General features: G+C 39.1%; 1 non-coding gene across 1 annotated transcript; it reads right to left on the bottom strand.

The window, feature by feature from the left end:
• Nucleotides 1-413: 413 nt before the first annotated feature.
• Nucleotides 414-520, bottom strand: LOC127133607 (small nucleolar RNA R71). The gene has a single exon (XR_007807561.1). It is a non-coding gene; the product is annotated as a small nucleolar RNA R71 (small nucleolar RNA).
• Nucleotides 521-5,517: the final 4,997 nt, after the last annotated feature.

Genomic DNA, 5,517 nt, shown 5'->3' on the forward strand with positions numbered 1-5,517 from the left:
ATCTCAAAAATCTTCTTCCTTCAACGATACCAGCGATGGCAGAACCAGCTCGAGCTCTTCGAGATTACGCTGCTCTATCGCAAGATGAGCCGCATTCGAGTATTGCTCCACCCGCAATCGAAGTGAACAACTTCGAACTTAAACCTTCGCTGTTGCAGGCAGTGCAACAGAACCAATTTTCTGGAAATCCTACTGAGGATCCAAACCTTCATTTATCCGTATTTGTCCAATACGCTGACACTGTTAAAGCTAATGGTGTCACTTCAGAGGCAATTCGACTTCGTCTCTTTCCTTTCTCGTTAAGAGATAAAGCTAGAAGATGGCTTCAGTCTCTTCCTTCTAACTCAGTCACCACATGGAATGAGTTGAAGAAAGTCTTTCTTGCCCGATATTTTCCCCCAAGCAAAACAACTATGTTGAGAGCCCAGATAAATGGATTTAAGCAAAAAGACAACGAGTCTCTTTTCGAAGCATGGGAAAGATACAAGGACATGATGAGACTTTGCCCACACCATGGTTTAGAGGACTGGTTAGTAATTCACACCTTCTATAATGGTCTCTTGTACAACACAAGGTTAACAATAGACGTCGCCGCCGGTGGTGCGCTTATGGATAAACCTTACGCTGACGCTTATCAACTTATCGAGAGCATGACCCAAAATCATTATCAGTGGGGAAGCGACCGAACAATGGTAGAGAAACCTCAAACAAAAGGGGGCATGTACGAGATAAGTAGCCTTGATCATGTTAATGCAAAAGTGGATGCTCTTGCCCAGAAAATTGAAAGTTTAAATGTATCACCTCTAGCCACCGTGGTTGCCGTAACTCAAAATTGCGAAGTCTGTGGAATTCAAGGTCACACTCCTACAGATTGTCAACTCCTAACAGGAATCCAAGCAGAGCAGGTGAACTATGCTCAAGGAAATCCTTACTCACATACCTATAACTCAAACTGGAAGAACCATCCTAACTTTTCATATAAAAGTAACAACGCTTTATACGCACCAGGTCAAGCTCCCAGTCAAGCCCCAACTATACCTCCTGGATATCAAAAGTCGACCCCATCTACACCTAACAATAACGTTCCTAGGAAATCCAATTTGGAAATCATGATGGAGAACTTCATAGCTTCTCAACAGCAAACCAATAAAGAGTTCTTAAACCAGAATGTACACACTAACGAACAGATTAAACAACTAGCAAGTAAAGTAGATGCCCTGGCTACCCATAACAAAATGCTGGAAACACAAATCTCGCAAGTAGCTCAACAACAAGCGCCTACTGCTTCCCCAACTGGTACCTTTCCTGGACAGCCCCAACCTAATCCGAAAGGCCACGCTCATGCAATTAAATTAAGAAGTGGAACAGAGGTAGAAGGACCGTCTGACCCAAGGATTGAGAACCAAAACTCTAAAAAGTCAACTGAGGAAGAAAGTAAACCTAAGGAAAAGGAAAAGTGTAATAAAGAAACCGTAGAAAAAAAAGAACCTTATGTACCTCCGCCACCTTACAAACCACCTATCCCTTACCCTCAAAGGCTAATTAAAACCAAAGACGCGGGCCAATTTAAAAAATTTGTTGACCTACTGAAACAATTAAACGTCACAATTCCTTTTACAGAACCTATTACACAGATGCCCTCATATGCTAAGTTCTTAAAAGAAATTTTATCTAATAAAAGGAAACTTGAAGACAACGAAACCGTCACACTCACTGCTGAGTGTAGCGCAATAATCCAGAATATGCCTCCTAAACTTAAAGATCCTGGTAGTTTTTCTATACCCTATCACATAGGAAAATTTGTCATAGATAAAGCCTTATGCGATTTAGGAGTCGGTATCAGTGTTATGCCCTTGTCCATATGCAAGAAACTTGAAATGGGAGAATTAAGACCAACCAAAATGTCTGTGCAATTAGCGGATCGTTCCGTTAGATATCCCGTAGGAATTCTTGAAAACGTCCCCGTGCGCATAGGTCAATTCTACATTCCCACCGATTTTATAATTATGGACATAAGAGAAGATGAAGTTACCCCTATTATATTGGGAAGACCCTTCTTAGCAACCGCCGGTGCTATCATAGACGTAAAACGAGGACGACTCACTTTCGAAGTAGGAGAAGAGAAAATTGAGTTTATTCTTTCCAAATTTTTGAAAGCACCTGCAATAGAAGACACATGTTACTTCATGGATATCATCGATGAATGCATAAAAGAAACAGAATTAGAAAATGACGAATTGTCTGACTATCGTGTAGAAGACGGACTTAACCAATGTTTAGCAATAACATCAGATCCTACGCAATGCCTCAAGAAACCAACCCTCGACCTAAAAACACTTCCCAAAAATATGAGATATGAATTCCTAGACTTAGAACTTGAACGACCAGTGATAGTCAATGCAGACCTAGGAAAACTTGAAACCGAAAAACTCCTACATATTTTAAGAAAATATCCAACCGCACTAGGATACAACATCACCGATCTTAAAGGGATAAGTCCTTCAATTTGTATGCACCGCATCATGCTAGAAGAAGACTGTAAGACTTCTAGGGAACATCAGATGAGACTAAACCTGATCCTGAGTGAGGTAGTGAAGAAGGAAGTAACAAAGTTATTAGAGACAGGTATCATATATCCTATATCCGATAGCAAATGGGTTAGTCCTATACACGTAGTACCAAAGAAAGGAGGTATAACAGTGATCGAAAATGAAAAAGGAGAAACTATAACCAAACGAATTGAATCGGGATGGAGAATGTGCATTGACTATAGAAAGCTAAACAAAGCAACCCGAAAAGATCATTTTCCTTTACCATTCATAGACCAGATGTTAGAACGACTAGCCAAGCATTCTCACTTCTGCTATATGGACGGTTACTCAGGTTTCTTTCAAATACCGATTCATCCTGATGACCAAGAAAAGACAACGTTCACATGTCTTTTTGGTACCTTCGCTTATCGACGAATGCCGTTTGGCTTGTGCAATGCTCCTGCAACCTTCCAAAGGTGCATGATGGCAATATTCGCCAATTTTCTAGAAAACATCATGGAAGTCTTTATGGATGACTTTTTCGTATGCGGACAAAGTTTCGAAGAATGTCTTGAAAACCTAGAAAGAGTTCTAGAACGATGTGTAAAAGTAAACCTAGTACTTAATTGGGAAAAATGTCACTTTATGGTACAAGAAGGAATTGTTTTAGGACACATCATATCAAATAGAGGAATTTAAGTAGACAAAGCCAAAATAGAAGTAATCGAAAACCTTCAACCTCCGAAAACTGTGAGAGAAATACGAAGCTTCTTAGGATATGCCGGTTTTTACCGACGATTCATTAAAGATTTCTCTAAAATAACTAAACCTTTAACCGGATTATTAATGAAAGACGCTGAATTTATCTTCGACAATAAATGTTTGGAAGCATTTTAAACACTTAAACAAGCATTGATCTCCGCGCTCATAATGCAGACCCCGGATTGGAATGAACCTTTCGAAATAATGTGTGACGCAAGTGACTACGCCGTAGGCGCTGTTTTAGGACAACGAAAGGATAAAAAACTTCACGTCATATATTATGCGAGTAGAACTCTAGATGAAGCACAAATGAATTACGCCACGACCGAGAAAGAACTTTTAGCAGTAGTATTTGCACTAGATAAATTTCGTTCCTACTTGGTCGGAGCTAAAATAATTGTTTACACTGATCACGCTGCCATTAAGTACCTCTTAACAAAAAAGGACGCTAAACCTATACTCCTAAGGTGGATCTTGTTGCTACAAGAATTTGATTTGGAAATCAAAGATAAAAAAGGAACTGAAAACGTAGTAGCAGATCACCTCTCTAGACTTGAAAACCTGGAACCGGAGAGAACATCGATCAACGATGATTTCTCGTACGATAAACTTATAGCTAATTTGGAAGAAAATAGAGCTGATGAACAGGTAGAGATCACCTTGGTTGTATGCGTTACACCATGGTACGCTGATTTTGTCAATTATTTAGCCGCCGGAGTGGTTCCACTTGATTTATCCTACCAACAAAAGAAACGATTCTTCCATGACATAAAACATTACTACTGGGACGACCCTTTACTTTTCAAAAGAGGCCCCGATGGTATTTTCCGTCGCTGTATACCTGAAGAAGAAGTAGAAAGTACAATCCAACATTGTCATTCCGCTCCTTATGGTGGACATGCAAGTACATCCAAAACCTGCTCCAAAATCCTACAAGCCGGTCTTTATTGGCCAAACATATGGAAGGATGTACATACCGCTGTCAAGAAATGCGATAGGTGTCAACGCACAGGAAACATATCTAGATGTGACGAGATGCCACAAAAAGGCATTTTGGAAGTAGAAATTTTCGAGGTGTGGGGAATAGATTTCATGGGACCTTTTCCACCTTCTTTCGGTAACAAGTACATACTCGTAGCGGTTGACTACGTATCAAAATGGATTGAGGCTATAGCTTCTCCAACAAACGAAACACGAGTAGTAGTTAAACTCTTTAAGAATATAATCTTTCCAAGATTTGGTGTCCCAAGAATAGTAGTCAGTGACGGTGGATCACATTTCATATCTAAGATACTCAAAAAATTATTGTTTAAGTATGGTGTAAAACATCGAGTAGCAACACCTTACCATCCTCAAACTAGTGGACAAGTGGAAGTGTCTAACAGAGAAATTAAACAGATATTGGAAAAAACAGTCGCTACATCGAGGAAAGACTGGTCATCAAAATTACCCGAAGCTTTATGGGCATATCGAACCGCTTACAAAACTCCCATAGGAACAACCCCATTTAAGCTTATTTATGGTAAATCCTGCCACCTCCCTGTAGAGTTAGAACATAAGGCCTATTGGGCTATTAAAAATTTAAATTTAAACTATAAGACCGCCGGTGAAAAGTGAATTCTAGATATAAACGAATTAGAGGAACTTAGACAAGACGCATACGAAAATGCCAGAATCTACAAGGAAAGAACGAAAAAATGGCATGATAAACGTATATCAAGAAAAACTTTCAAACAAGGCGATGTAGTCCTATTGTTTAACTCTAGACTTAAGTTATTCCCAGGAAAACTACGCTCTAGGTGGTCTGGCCCTTTCCAAGTCACTAATGTCTTTCCTAGTGGAGTTGTAGAAATTAAAGGAAAATCTATTGAATCATTTATCGTAAACGGGCAGCGTCTAAAACATTATCATTATGCTGAAAACAATGAAGACTCGCGAGTCCTGCACTTAGACGTATTGTCTCCAAAATTAATAGATTAACATTTAATAGTTTTATGTCGAGCTTGCAACGTTAAACAAAGCGCTTCGTGGGAGACAACCCACAAATTTTTATTTTTTTTCTTTGATTATTCTTTTTGATTTTATTCAGTTTTCATTCTTCATTTTCTTTATTTTAATTAAATTTTTCTTCTTTTCTTCTTTCGGCATCTGGCCAAATCCTGACTAAATTCTTGTTTTTCTTTTCTTTAGTTAACACTGACCAGATGGGACATATTGATCGCAT

Source organism: Lathyrus oleraceus, chromosome 3, assembly GCF_024323335.1.
Source record: "Lathyrus oleraceus cultivar Zhongwan6 chromosome 3, CAAS_Psat_ZW6_1.0, whole genome shotgun sequence".
NCBI lineage: Eukaryota > Viridiplantae > Streptophyta > Magnoliopsida > Fabales > Fabaceae > Lathyrus > Lathyrus oleraceus.